Source organism: Hyperolius riggenbachi, chromosome 12, assembly GCF_040937935.1.
Source record: "Hyperolius riggenbachi isolate aHypRig1 chromosome 12, aHypRig1.pri, whole genome shotgun sequence".
NCBI lineage: Eukaryota > Metazoa > Chordata > Amphibia > Anura > Hyperoliidae > Hyperolius > Hyperolius riggenbachi.
The window spans coordinates 1745001-1762809 of record NC_090657.1 but is presented as its reverse complement, the minus strand read 5'-3'; positions in this window follow the sequence as shown (position 1 = coordinate 1762809).

The following is a 17809-nucleotide window of genomic DNA, read 5'->3' as shown; positions in this document are numbered from 1 at the left end:
CTGAAGCAACGCTCTGACAGTATGCTGGAAGGGGGGCAGGAGAGCACTTCCAGGGCGTACTGCGCAAGCTCGCTCCAGATCGGCAGGTGCTTGACCCAATACTCCATGGGATCAACAGGGGCAACGCTGTCAAGCCCGCTGAAGGACCCCATGTAGTCAGCTACCATGCGGGTCAAGCGCTGTCTATGACCGGAGAAGGATGCTGCTGCAGGCACCTCCTCTCTAGTCCTTGGCAGCTCTACACATGTAGAGCTCGTTGGTCAGAGACAGCAGGTCTGTGGTGCGCGTGCGCTTGCTGCTGGTGGATGCAGGCACCTGCTGCTGCCTCTGTGCTGGCTGGACAGTGGGGGTGGATGGCTGAGGGAAGGCTTTCTCCAAGCGCTCAACAAGGGACAGCTGCAAATCCCTCATTTGTTGCGCACGGTCTCCTCCTGCAGGCAGGAACTGGCTGAGCTTCCCCTTCAGACGTGGGTCCAGCATCATGCAGATCCAGATGTCCTCCCTCTTCTTCATCTGGATGACCCTTGGGTCCGTGCGCAGGCACCTCATGTGCGCTGCCATTGGGAAGAGTCTGGCCAGGTCTGGTGGCACATCGACAGACCCAGAGCTGACAGTGCTGTCCTCTTCCTCTGCCTCCTCCACCTCATCCTCTCTCCACCCCCGCACCAGTCCAGCTGTGCTCTGCTGCTCCCCCTCATCAGCAGCAAGGTCAGGGACCTCCACCAACTCCAAGCCCTCCTCCTCAGAGGTGGCCTGTGAAGCTGCCTGCAGCTCCGGCTGGTCCAAGGCTGCTGCTACCTCTTCCAGCAGTGCATACAGGGCCCTGTCCAGCACACACACCAAGGGGACACACTCGCACACCATTGCATGGCCCCTGCTTACCATGTTGGTGGCCTGCAGGAAGGGTGCCAGGACTGAGCACACCAGCTGCATGTGCCCCCAGTCCTCCGTGGAGATGATGGATGGGAGGTTGGTGGCGGCATGCCCAGTTGCAGTGAGGGAGGCAACTGTTGCTCGTGCAATGTACTGGCTGACAGCCTGCCTCTGTTCAACCAGACGCTCCAACATCGCCAGGGTGGAGTTCCAGCGAGTTGAAACATCGATCATGAGCCGGTGCTGTGGCAGGTGCAGCTCCTTCTGCACCTCTTCCAGGCTCGCTATGGCTGCAGGCGAGTGCCGGAAATGACGCACAACCTTCCTTGCCACCTCAAGGAGTCGGTCCATCCCTTGGTAGGTCCGCAGGAACTTTTGGACTACCAGGTTTAGGACGTGCACCAGGCAGGGGATGTGGGTCAGGTCTCCCTTGTTGATTGCAGCAACCAGGTTTGCCCCATTGTCGGACACCACCTCTCCGACACTGAGGCCTCTGGGGGTCAGCCAAGGTCCTCTCCTGCTCTCGGAGTTTGGCCAGGACATGGTTCGCCGTCAGTTTGGCCTTCCCCAGGCTGACCAATTCCAGCAGTGCTTGGCAGTGGCGGGGCTTCACGCTGCTGCTGAGGCGGCGGGTTTGGGCTGGTGTGCCGGAGGATGGAAGCAGATCAGAGGAACCTGCTGCAATTCCGCTGACCCTGCATGGTGGCACCACCCACTGCGTTGTTGTTGCTGCTGCTCTTGCGAACAGGAGTGGTGGCGGGGGTGGAGGACTCAGTTTCAGAGCTAATGGTGGCCTGCTCATCCACCATCAGTTCCACCAGAGCGTCTGCGTCCTCCTCAATAGGACGGCTACGACCTGGCGGTGGGAGGAATATCTGCGCCACACGCTGCTGCGTCTCTGCAGCATGACTCCCAGTGGCTAATGGCGGAATAGCCACTGGTGCAGATGCAGAGCTGCACATGGTGGTGGTGGCGCGGCTGCCACGCCCATGACCTCTCTTGCCGATGCCCTTGCTGCCCCTGCCCAAACCACAGCTGCCAGTGCCAGACATCGTATATTTTTAATATTATACAAATGAAAAAAAAAAGTTATGTATGTAAAGGCGGGTGGGACAAGTGGGGTACTTTAATGGGCTGGGACTGGTGGTGGGTCTGTGAGGTGACGGACAGGTGTACTCTAAAGCAGAGATTGGTGTAGCGCTAACGAGAGAGTGCGCAGTGCGCACACAAAGACCCTAGCTGACACTGACTGACGGTGTCCCTATACACAGACTACAGTACAGTACTAAATTCAGCGAATACACAATAGAAGTAATATAAACAATAGGACGGGTGTAGCACTAACGAGAGGGTGCGGACAGCGCAGACGTGCACTGCGCACACAAAGACCCTAGGTAACGCGGTGACGGACAGTCCCTATACACAGAATAGAGTACACTACAGTACTACTAACTAAACAATAGAAGAATCTAGCTAAATAATAGAACAGGTGTGACTAGATTACAGAGAGCAGATACAGGACAGGTATAGCAGTAAAGCTGGGCCTTGCTAACTACAAAATAGTACAAATCCATCTAACACAGAAGTAGTACAGTAGAGTAGGACAGGTGAGAGCACAGGTAAGGTAACTAGAGACTAGAGCACAGAGCAGGGCAGGCTGCCTTGCCTAGGCACAGGGCCTAGCTGCTGGCTGCAGCTGCAGCAACACCAGTGACAGTCTCCCTCCCTTGTCCCTAATCACACAAACTAAACTGCCTAAAATACAATCTATCTACAATACAAAGCAATACAGTTGAATATCAAGTGTTGGAGTGTAAAAACGCTTTATTTAGAACACAATAAATGCACTTGCACAGACAAAAAGCACTGGAGCAGTCTCTCAGTACAATCAGCCAGTAAGTCGCAAGCAGGACAAGTGAGGCAAGATGGCGCCCGCTATTTATAGAGGGGGGCTTGGCCAGGCTCCCCCTCTGTGATTGGCTGCAGTCAGAGGGCTGGGAGCCCTCTGATTCGCTTGTGAGGACTCGAGGTGACGTCTGACGTGATGCTATCCGAGCTCGGATAGCTAGGATATCTCCGTATAGCTGCTTGCTATCCGAGTGCGCTCGGATAGCACAGCCCGGATAGCTAATACTATTTGAGCTCGGTATTCGAGCTCGAATAGTGAAAAAAGAGCTAGGATATCCAAGTATCTCGGATATCCTAGCTCTGATGAGCACCACTGATGGCTGTATAGCAGGTGTAGCGGAACAATAAACGACTTTGATAAAGTCTATTTATGTGCAAGATAATTAATATATACAGACAATCATTAAAATCAACAATTATTGAAACATTAATAGCCAGTATGAAATACTGCCCCATGCCCACCAAATATGACATTTGTCATATCTCGGCTTACGCTTTCCGCACACACATGACCGTCACATATTCATATTTCTCAGACTATGCCAGTTCATATGATACCAAACTTGGGCATGTTTTCATGCCCGGCTAAAAAACTGTGGAATACCCCGAGTTCTGGTTATGCCAGTGGCCCCAATTTAATATCAAAATACTCACAAGATCCGGACCAGCAGAATGATATAACTCACATTTCTCACCTGAACGGTATTCCTTAAATATGCAAAAAAGCATTTACAACATTTATTTCTTCCTGCTTATTGCTGCAGCCAGGCTGTTTGGTTTCAAGCTGTGACTAGCTCTCTCTGTATGAAAAGGCCTTTTGGTTTGTTAATTAACATCTGAGTGTGATCAGCTTGCTCAAACTGAGTTTTACACCTCTGGCTAAATTAACAAGTCACAGGGCCAGTTTCCATGAAAATACTCTGCTAACTCCTATAAAGAAAGCAGAGACCCCCCAGGCTGGACTGCCTGGTATCCAGACATAAGATTCTGATTTGGCAGTGCAATGACAAATCAAGGCAGGAAACCAATTGCGGTTGCGTTTTCTGGTCTGACGGCTCGTCCGTCACAGTCTGTCCACAGAGGGCGTGGACAGACTGACATTTTTGAAGATTAACCAGGCCTGGATAGAAGGCACATTCCTGGCACCTGTTGTCAGCGAAAGGAGGACATGAGGTGCCTCCCTAGGAATTACGATACATTGCCTGCTGCCTGCCATACGTGACGACTCATCCTCATCCTGCTGGCATGCTGCATTGATTTATTTATGAATTGATTTACCGGTATGTATTTATTGTATTTATAAAGCAGCAACATATTACGCCACACTCATTTTCATCCTCCTGCTGTCAGTGGTCCCACTGCCAGGGTCCACACAATGTATTGCCTGCTGCCAGTGTTACACGTCACATATTTTTATTTTATTTTATTTTTTTTATTACACCTATTTCTATGTGATTTTTTTTTTTTAAAGGGAAAACAGAATTCGCAAACACAAATTTTTTACCGAATTTTGACCCAGACACCTAAACCGAATCTGAACCGAATTTCGTGGTCGAAGGCGAATTCGAATGTCATGCGGACGCGAACCGAATTTTGGTACATCTGTGCATGCCTGGCGGGAATTCCCTGACCTATTATCACAAGTGTAAACATTTTTATGAATCAGCACACAAAAGTCTTAAATACCGATGCAGTTTTCCCTCCAAGATTTTTTTTTACCGCAAATGTTTTATGAATAGAGCCCTCAGTGTGAGCGCAAGCAAAACTATGCAAGCAAATGCACGCAAAGAAATAAAAAACTGCTTGTCTACAGTAAAACTGCAGCCAGCAGTACATGCTGCAGAAGTGATCATAATAACTGCACTGCCCCAAATATACTGCAACCAGGGACACTTACTTTAAGAAATTGTTGGTACTATTCCCAGACTTTCTCACACTAGAAGATGAGAGAAAAAACATATATATCCTACTGGGAGAAGAGGAATCCACAGTGACAATCGCTGCACACTATGTCACAGCATGCCACAGACTGAGAGGAGCATAACGGAACTGTAAACCTAAAAAATGTCCACAGACTGCTTAGCCATTGTCCCCCTAACCCACCCCCTCCCATGTCCCCCATTTCCCCTTGCTTTGGCAATACCTGTAATGAATCTTGGTCATGCCAATAAAGCTATCTTTAATTTGATCTGAACATTTGGAACGTTTAACTTTTTTTGCTTACTTTTTTTGTTTTGTTTTTTTACTTACTTTCCGAGGACAAACTTCTTTCCCTATGGGACAGTGTGGAAAGCGCAAATTGCACAGAGATATGACTAACTACACTGCACTTTGTCCCAAGTGGAAGGAGAGGTTTCTGGCAGCCCTGTGTATTTGGGTCTCTCGAAAGCTGATGTGCATATTGGGGTATCCGGTGGGTCGCGCCCGCCGCACTGCATCGCCAAAATCAGACCTGCAGGGACAACTGCGTTAGTGCATGGTATTCCCTGTCTGGCATTCGGCCAAGTAATCTTTGCGTCGCCAACCGGCCGACGCAAATTGCCGCAGTAGCGTAGGTATGCACTAGCGTTAAGTCACACACTTCCGGCGTAGTGGGGACCGCAAAGTGGGACTTCCGCTAGGCAATTTGCCGCAACACATTGCGCCGGTGTGAACGAGCCGAGAGACCTTTGTGTGCCTACTCTCTTGCGTTCCCTTCTCTAAGAGTGTACCTGCTCATGGTAGTTCTCAAAACACTCCCCTACGCATAGACAGGCTGGTCAGGACAGTAGGGACAATAAAAAGTAGTGTCACTCCTTATTCCTGCCCTGCTGCAGACACGACAACGTTTTCTTGGGGGAAGGGTGAGATGGTGTACCTGGAAAGACATGCAGGTAGTGTCTTTCATGTAGCCGGCTAACTACATTTTGGGGTTGGGCCACGGCTCCTCCTGGATACAGGAGTTCCGAAACGATATCTTCCTGAAATTGAAGGAAGGATCCTTTAGTTCTTCCAGCCTTACTGTAGAGAACAAAAAAACTGTTGTAAATTGGCAACTGATTCAAATAAAGACACTTTCTTATACCAGCATCTGGTTTTGTGGGAAACCAAATAGGGAGCCAACATCTGGTCGTTTAAGTCCACCCCTTCCATGTTAAGGTTATATTCGTGGATGGCGAGGGGTTAATCAACAACCTCAGTTGCTCGTTGAATTTGGACTGTTGTGTCTGTGTGGATGGTGGATAAAAAGGTAAACATCCCTCTTGTCCTTCCATTTCACCGCGAGCAGGCAACCCTCTCCCCCCGTGCAAGTCGGATACTAGTGAGCCATTGGGGGAAGCCCTGGCGACTAGGCCGCACGGTGCCACAGCAGCGAATTCAGAGTAGCTGTAAATGCTGAAGGCCCAGCTTGTGTAGTAATTGTCCACGTAAAGATGGTACCCCTGCTGGAACAAGGGTGACACCAAGTCCCAAATAATCTTACAATACAATAACATTTCTATAGCGTTTTTCTCCCATAGGACTCAAAGCACTTAGGCTCTTATGTTTGGTGGTATATTCTCCACGGTCAGCCCACAATGAGGATCCTGACGTTCGGACGTGGCATCTGCCAGGACTGCTGACAACTGGCAGGGTAAGCAAGGTTACAGAGGCGCCAGAAGTATAAAAATAGGTCAACTAGTTTAAAAATACTCGCCTCCCTCAAAGCAAACACAAGGAAATGTTGATTTTTTTTTTAACTGGCAGGGAGTTGGGTAAGTCAACAGCCAGCCCACGCAAGGGTCCCCTGCTAAGTGGCTGTGGACCTAAGGGAACCCTGCGGGAATCCCTGGACCCTCCCAGCTCCTGACAGACGGCACATGCTTTGCAGTAGTTTGCTACAGTTTTGTCGTTTTCTGATCGCTTGCACGGCTGCACAGATCCGACAGGGAACAATCAGGAAATTGACTGAATTCTCTAGATTCACCTGCATTTCTCACTGCTGTTCCATGACAAATATTACTGCAATACCCACTGAGGTAAGCAGTGCCTCAGTCCTCTGCTAAAGGGTTTGAAATATCCAAAGCACTGGGTGAAGCATAAGACTATGACCTCAGCTTCACTGGACAGGATCACTGAACAGTCCATATTGCAGGGCAAAAACATGGAAGCACCTGCTGGGCAGCATAATGATTCTGTGACCTGAGCTTCATTGGAGATATCTACTGCACAATTCATGGTACAGGGCAAATCTACTGGAACATTTTCTGGACAAGGTAATGATTCTGTGATTTCAGGTTCACATAGCAGATGCTCTGAGCTATTCACGGAACTAGAGCGAGATGTAGAAACAGGAAGATCAAGACATAATGTTTGCGCATCTGAATCACCATTAGATTGTAAAATTGGGAAATTCAGATGCTGGGGTTCTGGAGGTTTCTAGACATGATTGCTGAGATTCAGAAACTGATGTAGTGCAACTATCGATGTCTGCTAGGACAGACCGGGATCGAGCGTTATCAACACAGGTTAACTCTACCGAAGTGGTTGCTGAAGCAGGCAATGATTCTTTGGTTTCTGTTACACTAAACAAAGACTCATGAGTACTAGCTAGACTGGACTCAGAAGTCAGCAAGACTTCTGGAACCTCTGCTGAGAAATGTGGGCAGGGCGAGGTTAAGGGAGTATCAGTAGCTTCCGTCATACTGGGAAGAAACACTGAGTTATCCATGGTACAGTGGGGGAATAACAGGAACGTTTTCTGGATAAGACAAGGATTCAGAAACTTCAGTATCACATAGTAGGAGCTCTGAATCATTCACTGTATCAGCAAAGGATGCTGAAGCAGGTAGGTCAGAACGCCAAATTTGCGAATCTGGAGTCGAGTTCAATTGTGGAACTGGAAAACTCAGAGACAGAGGTTCTGAGGTCACCAGACTGGATTGCGGGACCTCGGGAACAGAAAGTCAGTGTACTTTCCCTGGTATCAACTGACTGCATCGCATAAAATTCATCCAAAATAATTTCCCATGCATCGATCAGTGGAGCGACAAAGTCATATTCACACACACACACCAGTCTTTATTAAATTATAAGCAGACTCAATGCATGCATTTAATACTGCATCACTTTTCTCACTGTAGCAATGACAAAATGAACCTGAATCACTCTCCCATTCACAGACCAGAGCTTCAATCTCCCCTCTCTCAAATGGAGGATTCCATGCACACTTAACAAAAGCTGTACATTCAGGCTGAACACAGTTTACAGATGGAGCTAGGACAGGACCATGGCTTAGTTCATTTAGCAGGCGATTGGCAGATTTTCTATTCCTACGGATCTCCAAGACCTGTAGCAAGTGTTGAACTGCAGTGTATGCAAATTTCCCTTGCTGCACAAATAAATTGTTCTGCTCAATATTCTGTAATATATTTTCATAATCATACTCAGACAATTCTTTTAGACAAAAATCTTTATTTTCCCTGGCCAACGATTAAAGTTCATCATTAGTTTCATAAGTCCATTTATTTCCCATGAATGGTAACTAATGATTGGTGTAGCAACACAGACGTCTGATTATTCATGATCTGCAGAATCACCGATAATACAGACACTATACCTGATTATGCGGTGATCTGCAGTATCACCAATAATGCAAGTATAGCTAGCAGAATAGCAAGGTGTATAGTGCTTGGTGCAACAGTAACTGAATAGTAACTAGACCTCACCAGAGGAGGTGGTGGGTACTATCAAAGAGCACCTCACCAGTGATAAGGGCTCACTGGTAAGTAGAGCAGTCAGACAGGCTAGGATCAGTAACAGGCGGGAAGGTACAGTACAAAAATCGACAGGCAAGAGAGTAGTTAGATATCAGGCAAAGTTCAGCAACAGAGTCAGATGGGCAGAAGTACAGAAGTGATTAGCAAGAGCAGGGTCAGAGGATAGCCAGAGTCATACACAGAATATCAATTATACAATAATACAATAATCCTAGTCTTGTGTGAAATCCCTGGTTTCCTCCCAGATCAAAAAACACCGGATACTATCTAAGGTCTGAGCACTAGCACATAAGTATTTGCAACAGCAGACAGGTTGCGAGTGACGACTGAAGGCTTATGAAGCATAGGAGACCCCACAGCCGCGCCCACCACCAATCAGCCAATCCGGAGCGCTGTGATTCTCCGACATCAGCCGACCGGCTGGTCAGCTGACGCGCCTCCTCCCCGCAAAAAGGTCCTGTCTCCGCACGCCTGCGCGATACAGCAATCCTATGAACAATAGACAACCCCGTCCTCGGCGTACTTGACGCCAGAGGAACGGGCAAAGTCTCTGAGCAGGGAATCGAGGTGGCTGCGGAGACACCCTGCATGCCCGCAGCCGCAGTGTAATGCTGGGGGGGGGGCATACTGTCTAACCACCCAGCACAACAAAGCTAAGAGCAAGATAATGGTAGAGGCTACACAGGCTGCCCAGAGCGACTGCAGCTCTGGGCTTCCGATAATACATAATTGCAGTGCAGTGCGATGTTGCGCTGCTCCTGCAATGATAAAACATTAAGACAGATACAAGACAGACTGGAGTGAGGTAGCCAATAGCAACTGCCGCAATGGCTACCTCGCAAGGACAGGACTGGAATGAAGCAGCCAATCGCGACCACAGCAATGGCTTACTTTGCAAGGACTGGACTGGAAGGATTCGCCGCTCCTACGCATGAGATTGGCGCAACCCACAAGGCAGAGTACAAGAGCACAGAAAAAAAAAAAAAATCACACAAGAGTATCACAAAGAATATACAATTACAGCTATCAATGTGATACAATAATCCGCGAACGCAATATGGAAAACAACAAATGCTGACTAGAATATGTATATATTGGCGATGAACCAATATATAACAAATCAGGAAGACTAGCTAAATCTAGAGCAATACAGCAAACTGAGCTAGGTAATACAAAATCTCTATACTAGAAGGAGTATGTATATATGTCCCTGTGGGAAATATATAACATAGCTCCACAGGATAACTGAACTAGAACGTAACAAGACAAGGGTAATATTTCACAGTATTAAAGGACCCAGTCACAGCTTAGACCGAGCTGAAGCTGAAAACTATGATGAGCGGAGCACGCTTGCAGGAAGCAAACCTTTATACTGAAATCATCCAATGAGAGCAGACATGCAAATCTCCACACAGGTGAATGGTAATCAGTCACAAGCAGGCTGGCTTGATCACCATTCCCTGGCTGACAGACTATCACAAGCAATGCATGCAGAACTATGCCAGCAAATGCATGCAAAGGAACCATAACTGCTTGGCTGCAGTACCTCTGCAGCCAGCAGTACATGCTGCAGAAGCGATCATGACAGTACCCCCCTCCTTTAAAGGTGGTTTCCAGACGCCTATAGGAACTGACATGATTCTCTAAAAACCACCCAAACCACAAAATCAAATGCAGAAAATCCAGCAAACTGATCTAAGTGACAATTCATGAAGGTCGGGACAGCCCGACAAGACCAAATTCCGGAATCAGTCACCCCAAGACTGGACCAATCGGAACCAGAACCTACAGAACTATGCCCATCAGTACTACAAGCCCCAGTGTGACACCCATCAGAACCGTGATTGCCAGGAAAAAGCCCCCGAAACTGAGCGATACCCACCACCTTCCACGGACTGTCCATTGTGTCCAAGAATGCCAAACCCTTTACAATGCCACCGGAACTGTCCTTACCGACACAGAACCCACTGTTGAACCAGTCCAGGGCACCAAGACAAGTTTCCTTAGAAATCTCCCAGAACACTGAAGTTCCCTAGAGATCTCAAGAGGTTAGAATGTCCATTAGGTTCACATGGAGAACTATCAAGAACCCCTATGGAACCTAGGGCAATTCCAGAGTCAGGGTTACAAGGAACAACATCAAGATCAGGACTGTCAGGAACCATTTCTGGGCATGCAGGCAGGTTGGCAATATCAGAACATGTCTCCACTAAGGAAGCATCTGAGTATGCTGGCACACTAGACACACTTGGGCATTCTGGCACACAGAGCACATCTGGGCACACTGGTACAAGAGAAACTTCTAGGCATGTCAAGGAACTGCGAACCTCAGAGTCAGTCATGATAGGACCGAAACCAGAACTGGGCAGAAAATCACCACGACTATGCTTCACAGCTATTGGACTCTCACTACAAAATGCAGGATCAGACTTAGATGTCTGATTCTAGCAAGGTTATTAACAAATCATGTTCAGGGGCATTTACAGGACAGGACAGGACAAATCTAATATATGCACCGAACTAGACAGGGGTTTTACAACCTCCTCTGAACTGGACAGAGACTCCTCTAGTACACTGGATTGGAGCTCCAAAAGAGTTGAAAAACAAGTCAGTATTGCAGCAACCCCCACTGAACTAGGCAAAACTGGGGAACTCACTGGACAGAAAGAGAACTCTGGAACCTCTGCCACACCAGCCAGAGAACCAGAATTTTCTAAGATACAAGGCAGGGTTTCAGGAACACTCATTATACCGGACTGAAATTCTAAAACCTATTTTTTACCAGAGAATCAGAGTTATCCATGTTACAGGGCAAGACTTCTAAAACATTCAGAGGACAGGGCTGGAGTTCCCCGGTTGTTACAACATCGGACAGGGACTCCACAACCTCAGTAATATCAGACTGTGTACAGGGAAATGTATCCAAAATACCCCCTGACGATGATAATGCTTCTCTGGACAAAAATTCATCAAGTTTATTTAGAGTGGACTGTAGTTCTAAGACAGCTGCTTAACAGGTGAAAATTACTGCAACACCCACTGAGGTAACCAGTGCCTCTGAGTCCTCTGCTAGAGGGTTTGAAGTAGCCAAAGTACTGGGTGAAGCATAAGACTTTGCGACCTCAGCTTCACTGGACAGGATCACTGAACAGTCCATATTGCAGGGCAGAACCATGGAAGCACCTGCTGAACAGCATGATGATTCTGTGACCTGAGGTTCATTGGAGAGGTACACTGCACAATTCATGGTACAGGGCAAATTTACGGGAACATTCACTGATGAATGCAAAGACCCAGAAACTTCAGTTTCGCTGGGAATCATTAACCTATTTTGGTTCCTGGACGTAGAAACTACGTCCAGGAACCATGCGCGCTCTCGGCCCGCGGTTTGTTAGCCAGGCAATCAGTGAATCGGGCTATGGTGCCCGATCACTGATTGCTCTCCCCCGCTAAAAAAGCAACAGCTTCTCTCGGAAGCTGTGCTTTTTCTTGCTGTCACCTCCCCGATGCGTCACTCTAAGCATGTGTTACGCTTAGAGTGACGTCATGTAAACAAACTCATGGCCACCATCTTGTGGCCAAAAAGTAATACTACAACTGAAATTGAAAAAAATATAAAAATTAACCCACATTTACATTATAAATCTATTGTTTACCTCCCACCCTCCCAAAACTACCCAAATAAAATGTTTACTATAAAAAAAAAAACATTACAATAAAAAAAAAAAAAAAAGTATGTAAATATTTACCTAAGGGTCTAAACTTTTTAAATATCAATGTAAAGATGAAATATTTCTATATTTTTTTTTTTATTTTAAACTTGTAAATAGTGATAGATGCAAAATGGAAAAAATGCACCTTTATTTCCAAATAAAATATTGTCGCCATACATTGTGATAGGGACATAATTTTAACTGTGTAATAACCGGGACATATGGGCAAATACAATACATGAGTTTTAATTATGGAGGCATGTATTATTTTAAAACTATAATGGCTGAAAACAGAAATGAATTTTTCCATTTTTTTCTTATTCTTCATGTTAAAATGCATTTACAGTAAAGTGGCTCTTAGCAAAATGTACCCCCCAAAGAAAGCCTAATTGGTGGCGGAAAAAACAAGATATAGATCAGTTCATTGTGATAAGTAGTGATAAAGTTATAGGCTAATGAATGGGAGGTGAACATTTCTCATGTGAAAACGACGGAACGCAAATGGGTTAAGCTATCCATGACACAGGGAGAATTCACAGACACACTCTCTGGACAAGGCAAGGATTTTTCAGCATCAAGTTCACATAACAGAAGCTCTGTGTCACCCCAAAACTCAGCCAACAGTGCTGAATCAGGGGAATCAGAACGCAAAATCTGCGAATCTGAAATCACACTCCATTGCGAAGCTGGAAATTTCAGAGACAAAGGCTCCAAGGTCTCCAGGCCCGATCGCTGAACATCAGAAAAGCTGGAACAATTGCCAGCCAACAATGTGCTTTTACTGGTATCAGTTGGTTGGAGTGTATGAAATTCAGACAAAATCAACTCCCAAACATCAATCACTGGGTTCACCAAGTCTTCTTCACATTCACCAGTTTCAATCAAAGAGCAAATCGAGTCAATGCAAGCATTTAAGAACACTTCACTTTTCACAATATAATAAGTGTGCAACTCATCAACCAGACTTCTGATCTGCCATTGTTCAAACGAAGGTTACCAAATACTCGTGTCAGGAAAACATTCATACGGATCTGAGTCAGAAACATACATACATATTTTCACACCTTTAGGCTGCTTACACACTAAGACGTTACAGGCGCACGTTAGTGCGCCTGTAACGCTCCCCCAACGCACAGCAATGTAACACAAGTGGGCTGTTCACACAGCCCACGTTGTGTTACATGTAACGCTGCACGTTCTGCTGAAATTGCAGCATGCTACGGCGTTAGAGCGGCTATAGCCGCTTTAGACTGTTTGCACATGCTCAGTGGGTGGGCGGAGAGGGGGCGGAGAGGAGGCGGGGAGATGCAGCTACAGTAGCCGTGCACATGGCTACTTAATATTCACTGCACTGGCGGCCGCTGATTGGCCGGCGGGACCATGTGATGCGTTGTGACTCACTCTGGGAGACCTTATACGGATAGAGCTGCCTAACGCGGCTCACTCTACCGTCCTCTCCCGCACCACCATACGTTGCGTTAGGTGCACGTTATGCGAACTTAACGTAGCACCTAAAGCAACGTCTTGGTGTGCAAGTAGCCTTAATATACCAAGCGATTCTGCCCATCATAGGATTCACATATGCTTTTGCTTTGGGTAATAGAATATTAGACTGCTGAGACTCAGGAACAGATGTAGTGCCTCTATTGGTGTCTGCTGAATCATATGGTTTGCAGGATGTAGAAAACAAATCAGTAGGAATTGGTTTGTATTTTTTCGCAAAACGTTTTGCGTTGAATTTAACAAATTCCAGGGGGTCATCAAAAACCTCATCTTCATCAGCAAGCTCCTCAGCCCAAGTTCTCATCTGGCTATCAAGCAGGTACAAGGTAATAAACCTGCTCTGCTGAACTGCAGTAGCTGATTTGAAAAAGGAACATGAATTCAAAATTTTGCAGTTCCGCAAAAATTCCAATAGGTTTATTGCCACCGTTATAACGGGTTAGAGAGGCAAGGTGTGCATCTGGAGCAAACCTAGCAGGTGGAATTACAGGAACATTTACAGGAGAAGTGGAATCATCTCCAACTGACAGTGTGCTTTCCCTGGTATCAATTGATTGAAGCGCATGTAATTCATTCACACTCATTTTCCATGCACTCTCGACAAAAGCTGAGCATTCATACTAAACAGTTTACAGGTGTAGCTGAGGCAGGGAATTACTAGGGTATGTTTCATTCTTAAGAATCTCCAGGACTTGTAACAGGTGTTGAACTGTAGAATTTGTAAATTGTCCCTGTTGTACAAACAATTGGATCTGCTTTATACTCTGTAATATTTCCTCGTAAGCATATTATTCAGACAGTTCTTTTAAACAAAAATCTTTATTTTCCCTGGCTAGCAAGGACAGTTCATTGGTAGTTTCATAGATCCATTTGACTCCCCTGAAAGACAATTGCATTTCATTATCTGCTAATGACAATCTGATGCGTAGTCTTATGAAAGGCTTAAAGGTGCATACACACATCAGACTATAGTCTTTGGAAAATGAAAGATCACAGACCAATCTTACCACCCTTCATGTAGTATGAGAGAGCCATACCTTCAGTCTTTTCTATGGAGCTGAACTCCACATCAGAAAAAAATCTTTGCAAGATGCTGCACACACAGATGCTGTACAGACACAAAAGATCATTATCTGCAAAAGATCTGTTCCTGCCAAAAATGCATTCCTGCAAATTGCAATGAAAGTCTATGAGATCTGCAGATCATCATACACACATGATTTAACTGACATCCATCTGCAGATCAGATCCACCAGGATGGATTTTCAGATCTGCAGATGACTGCTTGATCTGCAGATGAATGTCAGTTAAATCATGTGTGTATGGGATCTGCAGATCTCAGACTATGAATGCAATTTGCAGGAATGGATTTTTGGCAGGAACAGATCTTTGGCAGATACTGATCTTTTGTGTCTGTGCAGCATCTTGCAAAGATTTTTTTCTGATGTGGAGTTCAGCTCCATAGAAAAGACTGTGTAGAGTATGGCTCTCATACTACATGAAGGGTGGTAAGATTGGTCTGTGATCTTTCATTTTTCAAAGACTATAGTCTGATATGTGTATGCACCTTTAGAGACTTTGCTGCATACGGATTGCTTTTAACTGCTGCTGAAGGAACATTTGATTGACTAGCAGTCAGGAGTTCACTAAGAGGAAATGGCAATGCATTTATGCATAACCAGTTGTGAATCACAAAGGCTATGAATTCCAGAGGCTTATGTCTCAAATGAGTGTGATCCAGAACATCAACAGCCCAATCAAAAAGATTGCCCTTAAAAAGAGTGCAAACGATCTGATCAGCCCAGGTAGAAATTGCAAAATTTCGAAAATCTGGATTTGCCACAAATCTAACCAGTTCTATTATAAATTTGTCTGCAATTTCAGGGCCAAGCTTTTCAAATTTTCGAACAGACAGGGAACTATAACACACGGTGTCAGAAGCCTCCTTCATTTGATTTTGTATTTGGCCCCATCACAATGTAATGCTGGGGGGGGGGGGCATACTGTCTGACCACCCAGCACAACAAAGCTAAGAGCAGGATAATGGGAGAGGCTACACAGGCTGCCCAGAGCGACTGCAGCTCTGGGCTTCCAATAATACGTAATGGCAGCGCAGTGCGATGTTGCGCTGCTCCGGCAATAATAAACATAAAGACAGATACAAGACAGACTGGAGTGAGGTAGCCAATAGCAACCGCTGCAATGGCTACCTCACAAGGACAGAACTGGAATGAAGCAGCCAATCGCGACCGCTGCAATGGCTTACTTCGCAAAGACTGGACGGGAAGGATTTGCCGCTCCTACGCAGGAGATTGGCGCAACCCACATGGCAGAGTACAAGAGCACAGAAAAATCACACAAGAGTATCACAAAGAATTTACAATTACAGCTATCAATGTGATACAATAATCCGCGAACGCAATATGGAAAATAACGCTGACTAGAATATGTATATATTGGCGATGAACCAATATATAACATAAATCAGGAAGACTAGCTAAATCTAGAGCAATACAGCAAACTGAGCTAGGTAATACAAAATCTCTATACTAGAAGGAGTATGTATATATGTCCCTGTGGGAAATATATAACATAGCTCCACAGGATAACTGAACTAGAATGTAACAAGACAAGGGTAATATTTCACAGTATCAAAGGCCCCAGTCACAGCTTAGACCGAGCTGAAGCTGAAACCTATGCTAGGCGGAGCACGTCTGCAGGAAGCAAACCTTTATACTGAAGTCATCCAATGAGAGCAGACATGCAAATCTCCACACAGGTGAATGGTAATCAGTCACAAGCAGGCTGGCTTGATTACCATTCCCTGGCTGACAGACTATTACAAGCAATGCATGCAGAACTATGCCAGCAAATGCATGCAAAGGAACCATAAGGGCTCTTTCACATTAGGGCAGATTTTCTGCGTTTCAACGCAACTAATTGAATTTACCAGAACACCTATCTGATCATTTCCTTCTCTGTCTTTTCACAGGTATGTGACTTTCTCCATCTGCACACGATTCTCGAATTGCTTCTGCCTGTGTCTGTGACTTTCTCCATCTGCACACGATTCTCGCATTGCCTCTGCCTGTGTGTGTGACTTTCTCCATCTGCACACGATTCTTGAATTGCCTCTGCCTGTGTGTGTGACTTTCTCCATCTGCACACGATTCTCAAATTGCCTCTGCCTGTGTGTGTGACTTTCTCCATCTGCACACAATTCTCGAATTGCTTCTGCCTGTGTGTGTGTGTGACTTTCTCCATCTGCACACGATTCTCGAATTGCTTCTGCCTGTGTGTGTAGTTCTCCATCTGCACATGATTCTCGAATTGCTCCTGTGTGTGTGACTTTCTCCATCTGCACACGATTCTCGAATTGCTTCTGCCTGTGTGTGTGTGACTTTCTCCATCTGCACACGATTCTCGAATTGCTTCTGCCTGTGTGTGTGTGTGTGTGTGTGTGACTTTCTCCATCTGCACACGATTCTCGAATTGCTTCTGCCTGTGTGTGTGTGTGTGTGTGACTTTCTCCATCTGCACACGATTCTCGAATTGCTTCTGCCTGTGTGTGTGTGTGTGCGTGTGACTTTCTCCATCTGCACACGATTCTCGAATTGCTTCTGCCTGTGTGTGTGTGACGTTCTCCATCTGCACACGATTCTCAAATTGCTTCTGCCTGTGTGTGTGTGTGACTTTCTCCATCTGCACATGTTTCTCGAATTGCTTCTGCCTGTGTGTGTGTGTGTGTGTGACTTTCTCCATCTGCACACGATTCTCAAATTGCTTCTGCCTGTGTGTGTATGACTTTCTCCATCTGCACACGATTCTTGAATTGCTTCTGCCTGTGTGTGTGTGACTTTCTCCATCTGCACACGATTCTCAAATTGCTTCTTCGTGTGTGTGTGTGTGTGTGTGTGTGTGTGTGTGTGTGTGACTTTCTCCATCTGCACACGATTCTCGAATTGCTTCTGCCTGTGTGTGTGTGTGTGTGTGTGTGACTTTCTCCATCTGCACACGATTCTTGAATTGCTTCTGCCTGTGTGTGTGTGTGTGTGACTTTCTCCATCTGCACAC